The sequence below is a fragment of the Oncorhynchus mykiss genome, chromosome 26 (genome assembly GCF_013265735.2).
Source record: "Oncorhynchus mykiss isolate Arlee chromosome 26, USDA_OmykA_1.1, whole genome shotgun sequence".
Lineage (NCBI taxonomy): Eukaryota > Metazoa > Chordata > Actinopteri > Salmoniformes > Salmonidae > Oncorhynchus > Oncorhynchus mykiss.
In genome coordinates, this window is record NC_048590.1 from 33,633,905 (window position 1) to 33,656,127 (window position 22,223).

A 22,223-nucleotide genomic window follows, 5' to 3' on the forward strand; every position below is an offset into this window, starting at 1 on the left:
ACAAACCCCTAAGGAGCCTTACTGCTATTATAAACTGGTTAGCAACATGATTAGAGCAGTTAAAATGAATGTTTTGTCATACCCGTGGTATACAGTCTGATATACCACAGCTTTCAGCCAATCAGCATTCAAGGCCCAAACCACCCAGTTTATAATTAATAACAGGACGCACAGCTGCAACGCGTTTCGACTGCTAGAGTCTTCTTCAGGCAACGTTGTGGACGTAAGCTGACGTGTCTCTACTGGTATTAACATGAACTTGTTCTACATGTATTTCCTTACAAGAGTATAATATCAATTAAGGGTGAAATGAAACGGCAGTGAAAGGCTGCGTGTTCAAGATGGAATCAGCTTGTTGCCTGGGCACAGCACAGGCAACCACAGCCCTTCAGGTGCTGCTCTCTACTCGACTCAGCTATGAGGCCTTGACACCCTGCATAAGGAGTGTCAGGTACCAACGCTGGAGCATGTCAGCTTGAAGCACCTCATCATGCTTGGCTGACTGGACCTCACACCTGTCCCTTCCTCTCCTACCTTAACACCCATAGGCTCCCCACCCACATCAAGCCTCTTTCTTCTCCTCTCCTCTCAAAGCCAAGATGATGGGCCTAATAATTAAAGTGATTGCGTACGGCTGGTGAGCTGCAGTGCATCTGTGTGTGTCAGGACCCTGACGTGATACAGAGGGACAGCACAACTATTAAATATCCATCACGCCACGCCACATCAGTTCTAATGCAGTCAGAAACACATGAGTACATCGGCTGAGTCCCTTCCTTCCACAATGATTAAGTAAGTCTTTCATTTCCAAGACAAATAAAAAATGCAAGATCATTTTATCATAAATGTAAATGACCTGTCTCTTTGGATGGCATTTAGCAGGGGTAGTGCTGGAGCTAATACAAGACTCTGTATACTTCAGAGAGCAGGGGCTCAGCGCTGGGCTCAGGTCCTTTGGTAGTATTATCATTCTAATGAGGCAGCATATGTTTGTGGTCTGTGTTGTAATGCAGTTGTCTTGTCCTCCCCTTTCATCTGTCTTGTTCAAATGCTGGAGGTTGATTAGACAAATGGGTGTGTCTGTACCCATTAGAGTGATTGGGCTGCCCAACTGTTAAGTGTCTCAATCAGGTCCAGGAGACAACAGAGCGGGAAATAGACTGGGTTCCCCTCTCTCCCCTTTGTCAGATTGTGACAGACTATAAACCACATTTTTCTGAACTTCATTTGACCTCAACCCATGAAGACTATTTTAAAATTGAGATGAAGAAAGAAAATACATTCTGATTGACAATTCTTTATTATCAACTGACATAATTAAAGACTCATTTTATGTCAAATTGAAAGTTGCAGAAACATATGCGTATTCATAATTTTGCATAATGAAATAACATGTCTTAGATTGCTCATTGTCTGTTAAGATTGTTGTTACATTTACTAATTCCTCTTGGTCTAAAATGAGTTGTCTACCGGCTCGTTCATTAGTGTTATTCTGGGTAAACCTGAGAGGAGTTGATAATTAGACAGGTGTGTCTGTTGTGACCCTCATGGGTATCCTGAAATGAAACGCTGTCACTCAACAAGGAAAATGCTAATAGCTCCACAAATGGACAATTTGTGAATACTGACTAGTTAAATAGCCAATACTTTTGTTTGATTGACATCCACCCACTCCCTTCCCCCTTCCCCCTTATCGCCCCCTAAAACAAGTCTTGCTCAGTGGCACAGCCCAAAAATATGTATCTCTAATCCTACATAATCACACAGTAAAGCCAATCCCATGTATAAGAACACCACAGTAAAGTCCAAAGAGAATGAAGACATTCAATCCATTCTGTGGTGGAGTTTTAACAGCAGAAAGGCAGGACATAATGAAACATAAGGATGCAGAATTTTCACTGCCATAACAGGAGGTTTGGGTCCCTGTGCAGGGCTCAGGGAGAGATGGTGGTGGAAGGATGGGTGACAGCACACTTGGTGTGTCAGAACCTCTAGCGGATGTCAGAGCAGGCACACGTTCCTCGCTGCTGCCACCTCCCCTGCTCTCATGTTTATGCAGCGATCGACTGATTTCTTTTGATTCTGCTGTGAAGATCTTGATTTTGCGCTGACTGGCTGCTGGCAGCGTTTCAACACTCTTCCACAGGTTCAGGGGTTCACTAATCAGGCCTGGGTGGGGCAGGGGTGGTTGTCTCCTTTGGAGCAGGAAAAGAGGGTGTCTCGAGACGCTGTCGGCTCTCTGTTATCCTCGTGCGACCCACAGACTAACTCTACTTTTGGGGACTGCCAAAAAGTTTTCCCTCCGCTTGAAGTGAGTGGAGTCCCTGGCAGACAGACAGAGGCGCTCAGAGGTTTTTGGTGGCCTGATGAACACATTACTTATTCATAGAGGCTTGATACACATATAAACATCTTTAAAGGACTTGTTTTTGTAGTAGATCAGTGAGCCTTGTCAACATTCCTCAGTTCTCTTTTATTCAACTTTTTCTCTTTCAACCTTAGTGACACAATTTCAGACTTGTACAAAATGATAATCATTTATTATGAAAGGACATTAATTAACATCAGTAGAAAATACTGTTTAATAATGCAATGTCTTTCTGTTGTTTAGGGGAGGATTCGGAGGATGACCCACAGCACACACAACTGGATGTTAGCCAAGCATTAAAGAGTGAGAGAGGCCTACTGTATGTGTAGTATTGATCCAGCGCTCATATTAGGGAATGGGTACATTGAAAGGTAAATCAGGATGTTAAGTGAGGGGCTTCTGGGGTCAAATGCAGGGGACTGCTATTTGGGGGGGGGGCATCCTAAGCCCCCATCCATCAGAACCTAGAGAAGCATGGTATGATCTACCAGGCCTGTCAAGTGCACACAGAGAGGGCGAGAAGGCGAGCAAGCGGTGAAGGAGCAAGACAGTTAGCATGACGAGAGTCATACAGATAAATCACAATTCACTCAGGGAGCAGTCACAGTCAATGGCATATTCACAGGCTGCCTCAACAGCTCATTTGATAGTGCTCTCGTCGCACCATTCATTTTTCTGAAGGATGAAAGGCGGGCTTGAAAATGTCATCAGCTCACTGAGGCAGGGACGATAGTAACTCAGAATAAAAGAGGGAAGGAGGTGCCTGCTAATTAATTAAGTTTCTTAGGCCTGCCACGGGCAGAGAGGCGTCCCGCCTTTTTCCAGGGGGTCTTTCAATTAGACATGCGTTGTAATTAAATGCTGTGTCAGAGGGCTGGCGGGGCCTGACAGATCTATGTCCTGGGCTAAGCCACGTACATTCATCATCCTGATGGATCGCTCACCATACAGGAATATTGTTTTTCTTTTGTTTTTGTTTTTTGTGGATTGGGGGATTTCACCACCACTGCCTGGGCTAATGGATTCCTGTTCGCATAGTTTATTTTCCTCCCGTCATTGTTTCACGTCTATGCAAATATGAATGCAGACCTGTGTTATTTATATGCAATGCTCTTCCAGACCTCCCACAATGGGAGTATACAAATCTAACCAATGACCTTCAATTAAGTATAATAAAGATTTAATTTATTTGATTAGGCTTTATTTTACAGTTTGTAACTGACAGTGGACAGTGCATAAGAATTGTATTTTTGCACTATTTGGTGCCAGGTAGATTACAATAGATATACGCAAAGTAAAAATAATACAATTAAACAATTCTGACTGTTTCTATCATTAAACATTGTTTTTCTTACAAAAGTCAATCAATTAAGTCGTCAACTTTAATGCTATATCAAAATTTCACAGCCCGCTCAAACCAGAGTCTTCAAGCGCACTCCCAGTGCGAGAGAGAGAGGCTCCCTCACTGTGGCTCCCTCTGATGTCCGATAAGGCTGAGGAGTGTGTGGTGTGTGGTGTGTGGTGTGTGCTGTGTGGTGCTGGTCCAGGCAGAGAGGAGAAGTCTTCGTCTGTAGGCATGTCTTGGGGACATGGTGTGGCCATCCTCTGTACACTGTGTCAGATGTGTTTTCAAGCCCCAGAATGCCCCACACACTTCAAATGGTGTGTGTGTCTCCACTGCCACCTCTCTGTGTGGAGAGAGCACCATAGCACCACTACACTGAGGCTAGTGTACTGATAAAGGAGAGGTTGCCGCTACATTGTGTTGACACTGTGTACTGTGGTCTACATACAGTGTTTATATTCTGGAAGACTACTGTAGTTCTCAGTATTCCAGACATACACAAACAATATCCTGTAGTTTACACTTCAACCAAAAGCTATAGTGAGTGAATGAAGAATAGAATTGAATATAACATATCATTTAATACAATTGAATTGAATGTTGAATTTAATAGAATTTAACAGAGAAAAATGTATAGAACATAGCATTGCATAGAATTGAATTGAACATAGAATTGAACATAGAAATGAACTGAACATAGAATTCAATAGCGCACAGAAATATGTACTTCATCTCTATGGGTTGAACAGCAGTAGAGCAGAACTGCTATACTCAGTACTCAGTACCACTTAGTTAACAGACACCCTGGGGACCAAAGGATCTGACAGGAGATTGTAACGAAACAAAACCGATAGAAACAATGTTTTACACAACACTTGAGTGGCTACATCACAGATGGATGTGACTTCAAAGCCTGGGGTTTCTTTTATTCCTGGGTATTTTCCTCTCCTCGTTTTCTGTCTTCAACAATGAAATAGTGCCATGCTCTGTGCCGTGCAACTATTCTGAGATGTCACAGCTGGTGTCAGTGTTTCAACCAGCAGCCTGGTGTTCACTATTTTCCTCTTGTTGTACAGTTTAGGTTGGCCAGCTCAGCTGTGGTGATCACTGCTCCTATCTTGGCTTTTCCTCGTGTGTAATTTGGACTTGGCTTGTGGTGGCAGGGGTAACCAGTGCCTTGCAAGGAACCGAAATAGACAACAAAGGGGAAAAAAACACGTGCGCAAGAGAGCTAGCTTCCTTGGAGGTCTCGAACCTAAATGCATGTGGAGAAGGTTGGAGGAGGAGGTCCATATCACAGTACCAACCTCAACTATAAAATCATTGAGCCCTCACCATCACAGCATCCTCACTTTAGCTTGTAGTGTTTGTATTTCAATAATGGGTTGGACATGGCTGTCTCTATTGCTCACATATAGCTGCACCATATGCCTCTGAAAAGAGGCAGCACGTCAATTTCAGAGAAACCTGCTGCTAACAGAACATTGATGTTCAGGGAGCCCTGACCCCTAATTTTCTTTCTTTTTCATTGCTTTGTTAAAAGCCGCCAAGGGAATGCTTGCTGTCATTGCTTTTTACCCTTCTGCTGCCCTGCTGTCCATCTCCCTGGCTGGGGACTCAGTGAAATTGCTGTATACCATAATAGACTTGGCCATTTGGACCAGCATACAATGAATGTTGTTGTAATTTCTGCTGTCACAGGGGCAATGAATGTTGTTGTAATTTCTGCTGTCACAGGGGCAATGAATGTCCCCGTGTTTGTTTCTCCCTCTCCTTTTGCTTGTTGCCTATGTGTAGAGAGCAATTTACATGGAGACATTAATGTAACTGTCATGTTCTATCCAAGAGCACTGATGCAGAACTGCTAAAAGACAGCCACGCCGCAGTATTGATGCTCATGGCACCAGAGATTGAGCTGCAATAGAAAGTTAATGGAATTAAGTAAAGAATTCTCATGCACCCATGCAGAGAAAAAATAGGAACATTTAAATAAGCATTGGCTTGGAAATAAATGGCCAAATGAAACATCTAGAAAGACATTTGCTAAAGTAATTTGTATGAGGTGAAGATACAGAGGGAGAGAGAGGGGGAGAGAGAGAGAGAGAGAGAGAGAGAGAGAGAGAGAGAGAGAGATCAGGGAATATTAATATGTGTGTTTCTTCTCTTAAAGACTGCAGCATCAGCTGTTTGAGTCTGTTGCCTATTCTGGCCTCTCATTGTTGCATTTGTTAGGTGGGCAAATGTGTTATATCATTTATCAATACTGGATGTCCGTTTTTTGTTTTTCTAAAGTTTAATTTTACCCTTTCAAATCCATTTTGATGAAGTTTCCATGTTAAAAGTCATTCTACTTCTGTTTAACTCCAGTCAAGCAGGAGAACAGTATTGTGTTTCTGTCTACAGTTAGAGTATCAGAGATGACACTGGAGCTTTAGAGCCTGTGTATTTTTCTGTCAGGAGGTTTGGGAGAGAAGGGGAGAGTTTGGGAGTACCAGGGTCTTGTATCTCTGTATGAAGTGTTCAAAGCCTGCCTTGTTTCCTGGAGGGACCTGGGGAACCATCGGCCAACAGTAAATGGAAGGCAACATGCTGCTGTAGTCTTTAACTCAGAGAACAGACAACTAGGACACACACATGTAGCCCACACACACCTTGCATTACGTCCCTTTCAGGAGAAAAATAAAGAAAGAAAGAAAGAAAGGAAATTAAAATATGTACATTTATCTTTCTCATAGTAGCAGCCATACAGCCGTTCTCTCTGTAAAGGAAGAGAAGCAGCAGCATTTTCACAGGGTAACATGTTCTCTCTGTAAAGGAAGAGAAGCAGCAGCATTTTCACAGGGTAACATGTTCTATCTGTAAAGGAAGAGAAGCAGCAGCATTTTCACAGGGTAACATGTTCTCTCTGTAAAGGAAGAGAAGCAGCAGCATTTTCACAGGGTAACATGTTCTCTCTGTAAAGGAAGAGAAGTAGCAGCATTTCCACAGGGTAACATGTTCTCTCTGTAAAGGAAGAGAAGCAGCAGCATTTTCACAGGGTAACATGTTCTCTCTGTAAAGGAAGAGAAGCAGCAGCATTTTCACAGGGTAACATGTTCTCTCTGTAAAGGAAGAGAAGCAGCAGCATTTTCACAGGGTAACATGTTCTCTCTGTAAAGGAAGAGAAGCAGCAGCATTTTCACAGGGTAACATGTTCTCTCTGTAAAGGAAGAGAAGCAGCAGCATTTTCACAGGGTAACATGTTCTATCTGTAAAGGAAGAGAAGCAGCAGCATTTTCACAGGGTAACATGTTCTCTCTGTAAAGGAAGAGAAGCAGCAGCATTTTCACAGGGTAACATGTTCTCTCTGTAAAGGAAGAGAAGTAGCAGCATTTCCACAGGGTAACATGTTCTCTCTGTAAAGGAAGAGAAGCAGCAGCATTTTCACAGGGTAACATGTTCTCTCTGTAAAGGAAGAGAAGCAGCAGCATTTTCACAGGGTAACATGTTCTCTCTGTAAAGGAAGAGAAGCAGCAGCATTTTCACAGGGTAACATGTTCTCTCTGTAAAGGAAGAGAAGCAGCAGCATTTTCACAGGGTAACATGTTCTCTCTGTAAAGGAAGAGAAGCAGCAGCATTTTCACAGGGTAACATGTTCTCTCTGTAAAGGAAGAGAAGCAGCAGCATTTTCACAGGGTAACATGTTCTATCTGTAAAGGAAGAGAAGCAGCAGCATTTTCACAGGGTAACATGTTCTCTCTGTAAAGGAAGAGAAGCAGCAGCATTTTCACAGGGTAACATGTTCTCTCTGTAAAGGAAGAGAAGTAGCAGCATTTCCACAGGGTAACATGTTCTCTCTGTAAAGGAAGAGAAGCAGCAGCATTTTCACAGGGTAACATGTTCTCTCTGTAAAGGAAGAGAAGCAGCAGCATTTTCACAGGGTAACATGTTCTCTCTGTAAAGGAAGAGAAGCAGCAGCATTTTCACAGGGTAACATGTTCTCTCTGTAAAGGAAGAGAAGCAGCAGCATTTTCACAGGGTAACATGTTCTCTCTGTAAAGGAAGAGAAGCAGCAGCATTTTCACAGGGTAACATGTTCTCTCTGTAAAGGAAGAGAAGCAGCAGCATTTTCACAGGGTAACATGTTCTCTTTGCTGGCTCTTTTGTATGTTTGAGGAGCTCTTCACATTTGTATTGGATAATGGCCTGACACGAATATCTGTATTCATTTTGTCTGGTCCATGCTATTACCTACAGTACATTCTCTCTGCCCGGTGCGCTGGCCACCTCATTTTATATATTCTATTATACGGGTACTGTACATTAACCTGTATAGTCTGTTTCAGGAGACTATCAATGTGTCTTCACTTTGTAAATATGTTATTTGTGTGCTATTGACATATGAATAAATAAGAAATAACAAATAAATAATAATGATAATAAACAAATAACATTTGATTATTAACAACAAATAAACAATTTAAAGGACAATTTGGAAATGATTTTTGATTGAAAACTATGTCTCATTTCTCTCCATGCACTATACTCACATTCATCGTGTTGATTCACTGATGATGATGATGAGGAGGATATCACTTGTCATGGCTCCGCTCAGACCAGTCTGGTAACGTATGCCCACCCATACATCAGCAGAGCACAATGTGTCAAAAGGCAAGATTGTGATACATTTGTCATTAATGATTCATTAATGCCCTCTTTATTAATTCATAATCGTTTGCGGAGTTTGGTCTTAATTGCTTGGTATGATTTCGACTTGGATCACAGCCAGCCATCAATTAACTCAACAGCTATTATAATATGACACAGTGCAAACAGTTTGATCAGAAAAACGAAAGGAAACGAGTGAATGAAGTCTGTAAATCAGGCCTATTCCCTATATAGTGCACTACTTTCCCCAGGGCCCATAGGGAAAAGGGTGTACTACACAGGCAAAGGGGAGCCATTTGGGAGGCAGACCTTATTTCAGTGGTGAAGAAGCTTGTTCTTATTTATTTGTAACTGGAGAGAAGAGGAGGAGGGATCTGACAGGAGGACTGAATGACATCAGCCTAGGTGTAAAGACTAGAGACCAGCTCTTTATCAGAGTGACAACACCTCCACTACATACCACTGTCTGCTCTGCAACACTGCCCTGTGTTTTTTATTTGTACCTTTATTTAACTAGGCAAGTCAGTTAAGAACAAATTCTTATTTTCAATGACGGCCTAGGAACAGTGGGTTAACTGCCTGTTCAGGGGCAGAACGACAAATTTGTACCATGTCAGCTCGGGGGTTCGAACTTGCAACCTTCCGGTTACTAGTCCAACGTCCTAACCACTAGGCTACCCTGCTGTGTGTGTGTGTGTGTGTGTGTGTGTGTGTGTGTGTGTGTGTGTGTGTGTGTGTGTGTGTGTGTGTGTGTGTGTGTGTGTGTGTGTGTGTGTGGAGTGCGCCTATCTGTGTGTGTTTGAGCCTGTGTGGGTGTGTGTTTGAGCCTGTGTGTGTGTGTTTGAGCCTGTGGGTGTGTTTGAGCCTGTGTGTGTTTGAGCCTGTGTGTGTGTTTGAGCCTGTGTGTGTGTGTGTGTCTGTGTTTGAGCCCGTGTGTGTTTGAGCCTGTGTGTGTGCTTGAGCCCGTGTGTGTTTGAGCCTGTGTGTGTGTTTGAGCCTGTGTGTGTGTTTGAGCCAGTGTGTGTGTTTGAGCCTGTGTGTGTGTTTGAGCCTGTGTGTGTGTGTGTGAGTTTGAGCCTGTGTGTGTTTGAGCCTGTGTGTGTTTGAGCCTGTGTGTGTGTGTGTGTATGTTTGAGGATGTGTGTGTGTTTGAGCCTGTGTGCCGGTGTGTGTGTTTGAGCCTGTGTGTGTTTGAGCCTGTGTGTGTTTGAGCCTGTGTATGTTTGAGCCTGTGTATGTTTGAGCCTGTGTGTGTGTTTGAGCCTGTGTGTGTGTTTGAGCCTGTGTGCCTGTGTGTGTGTTGGAGCCTGTGTGTGTGTTTGAACCTGTGTATGTTTGAGCCTGTGTGTGTTTGAGCCTGTGTATGTTTGAGCCTGTGTATGTTTGAGCCTGTGTATGTTTGAGCCTGTGTGTGTGTTTGAGCCTGTGTGTGTGTTTGAGCCTGTGTGTCTGTGTGTGTGTGTGAGCCCCTCTCCTCTCCTCTCCACCTGTTGGGTCTGGGTGCTCCTGGGATGTGTGTTTCCTGCTGGCAGAACTAAACCAGGCGTAACGGCACTATCAATGTTTAAGAGACACTGACATGCTTTATTCATTCCTCCTTTACTCGCTGCATTGTCTCTGACATACATATGTTATCATTATAACTGCCCTGAATAAATCATACTGAGAAATAGTCTTATTTCACAAGATGAATTAAACAGAGGCTTTTGGGGGGGAAAGCACATTAGTCACAATCCTTTCAACAATCCAGTCTTACAGGATTTGTTATAACAATCAGAGACAGCCTTCAGAGACAGAGCTGTTGAATGTAATGTGCTGTGTAGTTCACTACAGTCTCAATTCAAACACTATCTTTGGACTCACTCTGGATACCATAATGTTTCAATTTAGAGCGCATACTGGGACTGTCCCAAGCCGTTGCATTTCTCAGGAGCTGAATTATCTGCTAGAAGCTTTTAAAACACCACAATACAGAGATAATAGTCTGGATGAAACAACATGTTCTCTGGTTATGTATGCCTTTCTGACTCCATTTAGTGTGTGTAGTGAAGGTTGGGTGTAGCTGAGTTGCCCAGGACTAAAGCCCTGGAGGCCCCAGAGTAGTAGAAACACATATTGCTGCTGTTTGGCAGCTACACACAGTGGGAGTGTGATGGCGGAGTTGTTACAGCTTTGTGAGAATGCATTCCATTAGCACTAACACACTGATGGGTCCAGTTAGCGTGTCGGAATCCAGCAGGGATCCACACACACTGTGACACACACACACCACACACTTATCTTTAATTAAAGTGACGTCGCTGCCTTAACGAGGCGGATGTCACAAGCATTTCCTTTCGTCGCTCTCTCCATTTTTTTACTTGCCTTTCTGAAAACGTGCATTGACTGATTGCCAATCCAGTTTCACTTTACTCCTATTACACTGTCTTAATTGTTGCCTCTCAATGCGTAGTGCTCCTCGTATAGAGACTATCTACTGGTGTGAAACATTGCATAGTCTCAGCTGTACTATCCTGACTGTTGCGGAACAAATATTAGTAATGATGAAAAGGAATTTGTGGGAATTTCTGTAGCCTCGTTTTTTCTCTTTCTAAACATGTAACTGGAGTGTAGGCTGCGTGGTACGGCAGTATTAAGATGTATACAGGACTAATTACTGATTAGTATCACAGCATTGAGCAGCCCAGTCATTCAGCAGCCCTCCCTGTAATCTTATCAGTGTTTAATAAATGTCACTGCATCACATCCCATCCTCCCTCCTCCCTCGCTCCCATTCCTGAGCACAGCTACCCTGCCCCGTATCCTTAGGACACGCACCCGCCCGCCTCTCACTTACCGGGAGAGGGGGAGAAGAAAGAGACACGTTGTACGTGCAAACTCCCCGCTCTTTAAAGTGAGCTGCTTTGAACACATCACTTAAATGTAATTTAGTGTTTTATTTGAGATTTATTCAGAATTAAGCATAGCCTAATAAACAAAGCATGCTTTCCCTGTACGTTCCAATAAAGCGAGCGCATTTCACGGCGCCTGACAACTCCAACTTCAAAAAGGCCAACGTGGGGTGATGAATGAATGCAGGGATAAGGAAGGTAGAGCATAACGATTAGCATGATACTCTGCTTATCTCTGTCTACTATAGATGTGCCTATGTCTATATGCATAGCAGACAGCAGCAGTATCCCATCACCTAGGCTAATTAACTCCTTCCCCTTTAAACAACAAAGTGGCGTCTACTTCAAACTGTTCTGTCATATCGAACGGAAATAAATACCTTATGAGTATTTATAATGAAAAGGGATTTTGAAGGTAACGATTGTCATTGTTAATATCTCCACATTTGGAAAATTCTGGTTACTCTACCAGTATGGAAATGTCTGGGGTGGTAGTTCAGGGATTGGTTTGGGTGGTAGGCCTAAATGTTGTGTTAAACACAGTGATATGGAAATGTCTGGGGTGGTAGTTCAGGGATTGGTTTGTGTGGTAGGCCTACATGTTGTGTTAAACACAGTGATATGGAAATGTCGGGGGTGGTAGTTCAGGGATTGGTTTGTGTGGTAGGCCTAAATGTTGTGTTAAACACAGTGATATGGAAATGTCGGGGGTGGTAGTTCAGGGATTGGTTTGTGTGGTAGGCCTACATGTTGTGTTAAACACAGTGATATGGAAATGTCGGGGGTGGTAGTTCAGGGATTGGTTTGTGTGGTAGGCCTAAATGTTGTGTTAAACACAGTGATATGGAAATGTCGGGGGTGGTAGTTCAGGGATTGGTTTGTGTGGTAGGCCTAAATGTTGTGTTAAACACAGTGATATGGTGTGATACACATAGGTATTGGTGTTGTAATGGAAATCTTTACATTTTGTGGTCAGAGAGTACACTGAGTATACAAAACATTAAGAACACCTGCTCTTTACATGACATAGACTGAGTCCAGGTGAAAGCTATGATCCCTTATTGATGTCACTTGGGGGGGGGGGGGGGGGGGGGGGGGGTCTTAATATTTGGTACACTCAGTGTATGTTTTATATACAGCCTGCTGTAGCCATACACTGATTAAAACAAATGCAGAAAAACTATGGGAATGTTGAAACGATTGGAGGGACAGTGGAGTACAGGAGTACAGCATACCACCTCCAGGACACAGAGGGAAACTGCACAGCACTTCGTTTCTCACTGTCCTCTTTCGGATATTGTCTGTGCACCGGGTTGGGTTTATGACATTTCTTCTGACCAATGTGATATGACCAGTGTGTATCAATACAAATTAGAGGTGGCAGCCTCAAAGTCATAACGTTGAACCCACAAGGAAACATACTGTGCATACTGTACACACAAACAATCACATATACTGTCTTATGGAGTACAAGTACACTAACATGTACAAACCCCTGTCCCCACCCCTGTGACCCACACACACACACACACACACACACACACACACACACACACACACACACACACACACACACACACACACACACACACACACACACACACACACACACACAGAGAGGTGGGGCTGCTTTGTCTTTGTCTTGAGGCTCCAGTCCAGTCTCAACCAGCAGCAGGTAAAGTTTCTGCAAATATTGGCCTGAGGGCAGTCTTTGCTGCTCAGTGTTCAATGCTGTTTGAAGCCCTCTGACTGAAATGTATATATTCCCAGGATCACTCATTGAGTTCGTTTTTTCCATTAACCCATTGATACTACCTGCATTGCACAGGCATTTACATGAAACATTGATTCTCCCAGACACTTTCTATATGTTAGAATTGGAGAAGTGCTCTGCATTGTCTCCGTACTGAGTGACTACCCCTTCTAATATTATTCACGGTTTTCATCATTGAACGGTACTTTGTTCAGTGCTCCCTTCACTATTGATATTTTTCTGGATATAAATTAATGTTTGATTTAATTGTGATGACAATATCAGTGCATTCTTAAATGCATGGGTGCTGTTTAGTTGCCAGGAATCAATAATTATGGTCCTCTTTCTAAAGTTTCTGGCCTAGCTAAAATATTAGAAGATCTTTGTTATCTTTGAGATGTATTGTAAATGTACATCAGTCGGGTTTTAGACCAGGTCATAGAACTAGCTCTGCTGCATTCCTAGTTATGAATGATGTGGTTAACTGTTTGGATAAAAGGCAACATTGTGCTGCCCTCTACACTGACCTGTCAAAGGCTGTTGATACTGTTGATCACTCACTACTAATTCAGAGGCTTTCCTTAATTGGCCTAGACCAGGCTGCATGTAAATGGTTAAAAATGACTTGACAGATAGAATTCAATGTTTATCTACTGATGGTGTTAAATCAGGTTTCCTGGATATTACGAAAGGTTTCCCGCAGGGGTCCATTCTGGGTCCTGTACTTTTACTGTTTACTTAAACAATATCGACTTGTCTGTAAAAAAATGTAACCTGTATGCCAGATACTGTTGTGTATGCTATTGCCCCCACGATTGACCAGGCTCTATCTGAACAACAGTTTGCCTTAATTTTATTACAGAAAAACCTATTGACCTGAAATTAGTACTGAATGCAGGTAAAACTAAAAATATGTTGTTCTCTAGAGCACATACAAATAACTCTTAGGATTTGAGCATACTGTATGTACTTTGGATGGTGTCCATATAGATCGTGTCCCTGCTTACAAATATAGAGACATCTGGATAGATGAAAAGCTGTCTTATTGATGAGTTAGTTAATAAGCTGAGAATAAAAATGGTCTTCTTCTATAGAAATAGCTAGGTCCTGGGTCTCGCTAAAAATGAGTTAGTCAACGTTCCTGTCAGTCCTCGGCTTTGGTGACAGCATTTATATGAACGCAGCTGCCACTTCATTAAAGCCTTTTGATTCAGTTTTATCATAACGCTTTATTACAGGTGACAATTTTTGTACTCATCACTTCAGTCTCTACCAGAAAGATTGTTGGCCCTCTTTGACTTTTTCCACATTTTGTTATGTTTGTTGCCTTATTCTAAAATTGATAAAATATTTTTTTTCCTCCTACCAATCTACACACAATACCCCATAATGACAAAGCAAAAACGTTATTTTTTAAACTTTTGTATTCAGACCCTTTACTCAGTACTTTTTTGAAGCACCTTTGGCAGCGATTACAGCCTTAAGTCTTCTTGGGTATGACACTACATTACAAGCTTGGCACACCTGTATTTGGGGAGTTTCTCCCATTCTTCTCTGCAGATCATCTCAAGCTCTGTCAGGTTGGATGGAGAGTGTCGCTGCACAGCTATTTTAATTTCTCTCCAGAGATGTTCGATAAGGTTCAAGTCTGGGCTCTGGCTGGGCCATTCAATGACATTCAGAGGCGTGTCCCAAAGCCACTCCTTTGCTTTTTTGGCTGTGTGCTTAGGGCAATTGTCCTGTTGAAAGGTGAACCTTTGGCCCAGTCTGAGGTCCTGAGCGCTCTGGAGCAGGTTTTCATCAAGGAGCTCTCTGTACTTCGCTCTGTTCATCTTTCCCTCAATGCTGACTAGTCTCCCAGTCCCTGCTGCTGAAAAACACCCCCCTAGCATGATGCTGCCACAACCAGGCTTCACTTTAGGGATGATGCCAGGTTTCCTCCAGACGTGACACTTGGTATTCAGGCTAAAGAGTAGAATCTTGGTTTCATCAGACCAGAGAATCTTGTTTCTCATAGTCTGAGAGTCCTTTAGGTGCCTTTTCAAATCAAATCAAATGTTATTGGTCACATGTACGCGTTTAGCAGATGTTATTGTGGGTGTAGCGAATTGCTTGTGTTTCTAGCTCTGACCATGCAGCAATATCTAACAAGTAATATCAAACAATTTCACAACATATACTCAATACATACAAATCTAAGTAAAGGAATGGAATTAAGAATATTAAAATAAATGGATGAGCAATGTCAGAGCGGCATAGACTAAGAAACAGTAAAATATAATAGACTACAGTATATACATATGAGATGAGTAATGCAATATATGTAAACATTATTAACTTCTCTGGGGTCTATGGTACGCTAACGTCCCACCTGGCCAACATCCAGTGAATTTGCAGAGCCCCAAATTCAAAAACAGAAATACTCATTATAAAAATTCATAAAACATACAAGTGTTATACATCGGCTTAAAGATGGACTTCTTGTTAATCCAACCGCTGTGTCAGATTTCATAAACCTTTTTGGGATAGGGGGCAGCATTTTCACTTTTGGATGAATAGCGTGCCCAGAGTGAACTGCCTCCTACTCTGTCCCAGATGTTAATATATGCATAATATTATTATTATTGGATAGAAACACTCTGAAGTTTCTAAAACTGTTTGAATGATGTCTGTGAGTATGACAGAACTCATATGGCAGGCGAAAACCTGAGAAAAATCCAACCAGGAAGTGGGAAATCTGAGGTTTGTAGTTTTTCAAAGCTTGGCCTACCGAATACACTGTGTCTATGGAGTTAAGTTGCACTTCCTACGGCTTCCACTAGATGTCAACCATCTTTAGAAACTTGAATGAGGATTCTGCTATAAAGGAGGGGCTCATGAGACCTGTTTGAGTCAGTGGTCTGGCAGAGTGTCTCAAGCTCGTGACACGCGCTCCCGACAGAGGTAGCTCTCGTTCCAATGCTTTTCCTCAGGCATAGGAATTCTCCGGTTGGAACATTATTGATGTTTTATGTTAAAAACATCCTAAAGATTGTTTCCATACATCGTTTGACTTGTTTCTACAACCTGTAACGGAACTTTTCGAGTTTTTGTCTGAACGAAGTGCTCGCGCCTCATGAAGATGGATTACTGGGCTGAACACGCTAACAACAAGTGGCTATTTGGACATAAATGATGGACTTTATGGAACTTTATGGAACAAAACAGTCATTTATTGTCGAACTGTGATTCCTGGGAGTGCCTTCTGATGAAGATCATCAAAGGTAAGTGAATATTTATAGTGTTATTTCTAACTTCTTTTGACTCCAAAATGGCGGATATTTCTCTGACTGGATTGGGCTCTTTGCGCCGTTCTCAGATTATGCTTTTTCTGTAATTTAAAATAAAAATCTGACACAGCGGTTGCATGAACTTCTTCGGGGATACTTCTTCGGGCAGCATTTTCACTTTTGGATGAATAGCATGCCCAAATTCAACTGCCTGCTACTCATCCCCAGAATTTAAGATATGCATATTATTAGTAGATTTGGATAGAAACCACTCAGTATGGCAGAACTTATGTAGCAGGCAAAACCCCGAGGACAAACCATTCAGATTTTTTTTTTTTGAGGTCACTGTCTTTTCAATAGGATTTCATTGGGTAACCAGATTTCTAAGGGACTTGCTTGCAGTTTCTAGCGGATGTCACCAGTCTTTAGAAATTGGTTGAGGTTTTTCCTTTGTTTGTATTCTGCCATATTCCCAGTCACCTTGCCATGGTTAAATGTGATGGTTTGCGCTTTCAGTGTTGCGTGAATGCTGCCATCCATCCACGGTTTCTGGTTAGCGTAGGTTTTGATAGTCACAGCGGTTACAACATCACCTATACACTTCCTGATAAACTCAGTCAACGTATCAGTATATTCGTCAATGTTATTACCGGAGGCTACCTGGAACATATCCCAGTCCACGTGTTTAAAACAATCTTGAAGTGTGGATTCCGATTGGTCAGACCAGCGTTGAATAGTCCTTAGCACGGGTACTTCCTGTTTGAGTTTCTGCCTACAGGAAAGCAGGAGCAAAATGAACTTGTGGTCAGATTTGCCAAAAAGAGGGTGCGGGAGGGCCTTGTAGGCATCCCAGAAGTTGGAGTAGCAGTGGTCAAGTGTTTTAGCAGCACAAGTTCTACAGTGAACGTGTTGATAGAACTTCGTCAGCCTTTTTCTAAAATTTGCTTTGCTAAAATTCTCAGCTATAACAATTACAGCCTCAGGATATGTGGTTTCCAGTTTGCATAAAGTCCAGTGAAGTTCTTTGAGGGCCGTTGTGGTATCGACTTGAGGGAGAATATACACGACTGTGACTATAACTGAAGAGAATTCTCTTCGGAGATAATACGGTCGACATTTGATTGTGAGGTATTCTGGGTTGGGTGAACAAAAGGACTTGAGTTCCTGTATGTTATCACAATCACACCATGAGCCGTTAATTATGAAACATACACCCCCGCCCTTCTTCTTCCCAGAGAGATACTGGCTGAACGGACTCAGACAGTATATCCCGAGAGAGTATGTTACAATCCCTGATGTCTCTCTGGAAAGAAATCCTTGCATTGAGCTCGTCAACTTTATTATCCAGAGACTGAACATTAGCGAGTAATATACTCGGAAGCGGTGGGTGGTGTGCGTGCCTCCTAAGTGGAACTAGAAGACCACTCCGAGTACCTCTCCTCTGCCGACAGTGTTTTGGGTCGGCCTCCAGAATCAGTTCAATTGCCCTGCAGGGAGTGAACAAAGGATCCGATTCGGGAAAGTTGTATTCCTGGTCATAATGCTGGTAGAGCTGGTGAGTTACCGCTGCTCTGAATTCCAATAGTTCTTCCCGGCTGTATGTAATAACACAAAACATTTTCTGGGCTAATAATTTAAGAAATAAAACATTAAAAAAACGAAATACTGCAAAGATTCCTAAAAGCTAGAAGCACAGAAGCCCTCTCTGTCGGCCCCATTTTCAGTTGAAAAACTCCAAGCAGGCTTTTACTGAGGAGTGGCTTCTGTCTGGCTCTACCATGAAGGCCTAATTGGTGGAGTGCTGCAGAGATGGTTGTCTTTCTGGAAAGTTTTACCATCTCCACAGAGGAACTCTGGAGCTCTGTCAGGGCGCCCATCAGGTTCTTGGTCTGACCAAGGCCCTTCTCCTCCGATTGCTCAGTTTGGCCGGGTGGCCAGCTCTAGGAAGAGTCTTGGTGGTTCCAAACTTCTTCAATTTAAGAATGATGGAGGGCACTGTGTTCTTGGGGACATTCAATGCTGCAGACATTTTTTGGTACCCTTCCCCAGATCTGTGCCTCAACACAATCATGTTTCTGTGCTCTACGTACAATTCCTTTGACCTCATGGCTTGGTTTGTGCCCTGATATGCACAGTCAACTGTGGAACCTTGTGTGTGCCTTTCCAAATCATGTCCAATCAATTGAATTTACCACAGGTGGACTCCAATCAAGTTGTAGAAACATCTCAAGGACGATCAATGGAAACAGGATGCACATGTGCTCAATTTCGAGTCTCATAGCAAAGGGTCTGAATACTTGTGTAAATAAGGTATTTATGTTTTTTATGTTCAATACATTCTAAAAAATTTAAAAAACAGTTTTTCGCCTCTTTGTCATTATGGGGTATTGTATGTAGATTGATGAGGTAAACAATTAATTGAATACCTTTTAGAATAAGGCTGTAATGTAACAAAATGTGGAAAAAGTCATGGGGTCTGAATACTTACCGAATGCACTGTAGATTGATACATTGATATGTTTTCATTTATAAAGCCCACTGTACCTAACATGATTATTAAACTTTAGACATACGAGTTACCACACCTGGTCTCAGGGATGGCTACCTCTGGAAGTTCCTTTGGTCTCTACAGAGTAAATCAGCTTTTAGTTTTTTTGTACCTTATGTGTTTGTTTTTTATGACTGTTTGTTTTTTATGACTGTTTGTTTTTTATGACTGTGTTTGTTTTTTATGACTGTGTTTGTTTTTATGACTGTGTTTGTTTTTATGACTGTGTTTGTTTTTTATGACTGTTTGTTTTTTATGACTGTGTTTGTTTTTTATGACTGTGTTTGTTTTTATGACTGTGTTTGTTTTTTATGACTGTTTGTTTTTTATGACTGTGTTTGTTTTTTATGACTGTGTTTGTTTTTTATGACTGTGTTTGTTTTTTATGACTGTGTTTGTTTTTATGACTGTGTTTGTTTTTTATGACTGTTTGTTTTTTATGACTGTGTTTGTTTTTTATGACTGTGTTTGTTTTTTATGACTGTGTTTGTTTTTTATGACTGTGTTTGTTTTTTATGACTGTGTTTGTTTTTTATGACTGTTTCTTTCTTTCTGCTTGCATTTTGTATTTATATTTTGATGTGTGTATATTCTGTAATTTATGTTATTACGTTTACTTCCTGAAAAATATAATATATATTTTTAATGACTCTATATAGTATAGTTATACTGTTAATGCATTATTAGCTTTTTCTTTTTTGCTGTACCAATACCGTAAGTATACACGTGTGACTCCCTATGTGTTTTTCTTGTGTGTATTGATGTAATATATGTCTGTGGTTGTGTGTTTGAAGAAATAGTATGTTACACCAGTCTGTGTGTGTGCACCAGTGTGTTTGTGTGAGCGTCTGTCTGTGTGTCTTTCTGCCTGCCTGTGTGTGTGTCTAGGGTAGAGAGTGGGGGGTCGAAGGAGGAAGGCTGATGATCTCAGGCTGATTTCTCCCTCTAAGTGTGCAGGATCTGCTTGGCATGCTCTGTATCTCCCCTCTCGCTGCTATAGGCTCTGCTGGCTATAGCTTGTGGCGCTCCCAGTGGAGCAGGCTCTTTCCACTAACAAAATGCAAAATACAAAATTAATAAAAACACCCTTTGAAACTGACAAACATGCCTCAGGCAAATATCGGCCCGCCGGCTGCTTAAAATTTAATCAGTATTTTTGTTTATTTATTTAATTTCCACGGCCATGCTCATCTTTTTAATAACACACTGCAGAGACTGTCTGTGTATAAAGTTTCCCTCTGTCAAGAATGACATGTTTAATGGGTCCTGTCAGTTCATGGATTCTCACTCCCCGGGGGGCTGCTAGCTAATAAAATAAGCATGTTTGTTTTATCTCTTAACCTTAGTCCTTGCCCTTTTCTAAGATATGTTTGCTCTTTGGTCCTCTCCTCTGCCTAATGAATGCCTCCCTGTACATGATCATATCAGAAGACACAGTACACTTGCAATGCTATACTCAGACATGCCCAAAATCAATATTACAGCCTTGTTAGAATTGTCTTACATTGTGTTTTAGTGTATATTCAGGATGAACAGGAGTGACTAAAATGGTAGGATTGTTGACAGTGTAAAGCAAACAGAATGTAGCTCAATCCCCAGATCTCTGCCAAACTGCTGTAATATTCATGCTCTCATTCATAATTGAATTATATTAACACGACTTGCAGTGTTGGCCATGACAGTCAAACTCTCATCTGGGTGTCAATCACTACTAGAACACTATCCTAAAGCTAGGAATGGTGCAACAAGGACAGAAAGACAGCATCAGGAAATGTTTCAGCAAGTTGATGTGTCCCCCCCCAAATCAGCAAGATCACGAGTGAATGGAATAACGTAATAGTACTTTCAAGTATTACCATGTCCAGTCACATCACCACATGATACGGTACATGAGAACACATGAGTACACTTCAGAATCTGAACTGCAGGTCTCTTTAACAATAAAATCACTAATGATTATATGTGAAGCAGCCTTTTTATGTAATGGCTTCATTTAAATAAAAATAGATCTTCTGAAACAACCAATATATATATATTTTTATTTCCTCTTTTGTACTGTGCATTACACGTAAACCGCCCTGCCTCTTGTCCTTACACATAAGTGCATCTCTCTTTGAGATAAATTCTGCATGGCAGGTTTTTCTCCTCCGTGTAAAAAGCTTCCAGTTTTGTGCTACTTCCTCCTCTTCCACAGTAACTTTCTTAGTTATTAATTGAGATGATGATAGTCAATGCTTTCAGCGGAAAAGTAGCCCAAGACAGGACATACTTGAAGTTCTGAGGCATAAATATTAATGATCAATATATTATGCATATTATTCTTTAAATACCACATCAAATGTGCTTTTTGTGAGTAAATCTTAATTTTGCATATGCTTTTAAGTAATATACATTAAATAATAATTGCCATTAAATTGATGGCAGAGGCAGCTTTGGTTCTGTCAATCAAACTGCCGCAAACCCACTACCATTTCTGTCTCTCATCACTTCTGGCTGTCTGGGCGTCATTGTTCGCTCAGAATCAGCAGTTCCTCTCTGGCACTTTAACTCTGGAACACAGTCAGAGCAGGTTAGAGATGTCATCCAAAGTAATATAGCCTATATTCCAACAAAAAGTTAACTGCAATTTTCAAGCAATGCAATATTAAGGGTATGGACCGGAGGATAAAAATAGACATTTTCTGCACTGGTGATACTTGAGTGTTACAGTTTGTCTCTATGATTCAGTATGGACAAGAACCCAAGCTGTGTTTCTGTGGCTTTCTGGTTCAGGTTGACATGCAGGGCCTCAGAACAATGTTGTGTGCATCCAGACCATTCAGACCATCCAGACCATTCAGAGCAAAGAGAGACACTTACTGAATTGAGCAGGTTTATAATCAAACAGTATAAAACACGGCCCTGTGGCCCTCTGGGAGGAGTAGCACAATGACAGGCACACAGAATGGTAAATGATAGCCAGGAGATACCACAACACAGCACCGATCATGTTTCCTGTGTTTGCCAAAGCCCCTGTTCACCCATGGAGGCTCAAAGCCGCCCAAACAGCCTGCTAATCCACGCTAACGTCTCTTAACGGGAGGGGAACACCCGCTCCCCACTCCGCACCCCTCCTGTAGCTCAGCCGTGGAAGTCTTTAAGGGGAGGATGGCTTTGATGTGAGCAATTTCTAAGACTAATTATACAAACAGGATAATAACAATGAAGAGTGTGAGCTGTCTGTGTGTTTACCCTCCCTCTGTTTACATCAGCGGCAGCTCCTTGAGCCATACACACACACACACACACACACACACACACACACACACACACACACACACACACACACACACACACACACACACACACACACACACACAAACACACACAGCTAATTCTCAGTTGTTTCTTTCTGCAAATCAT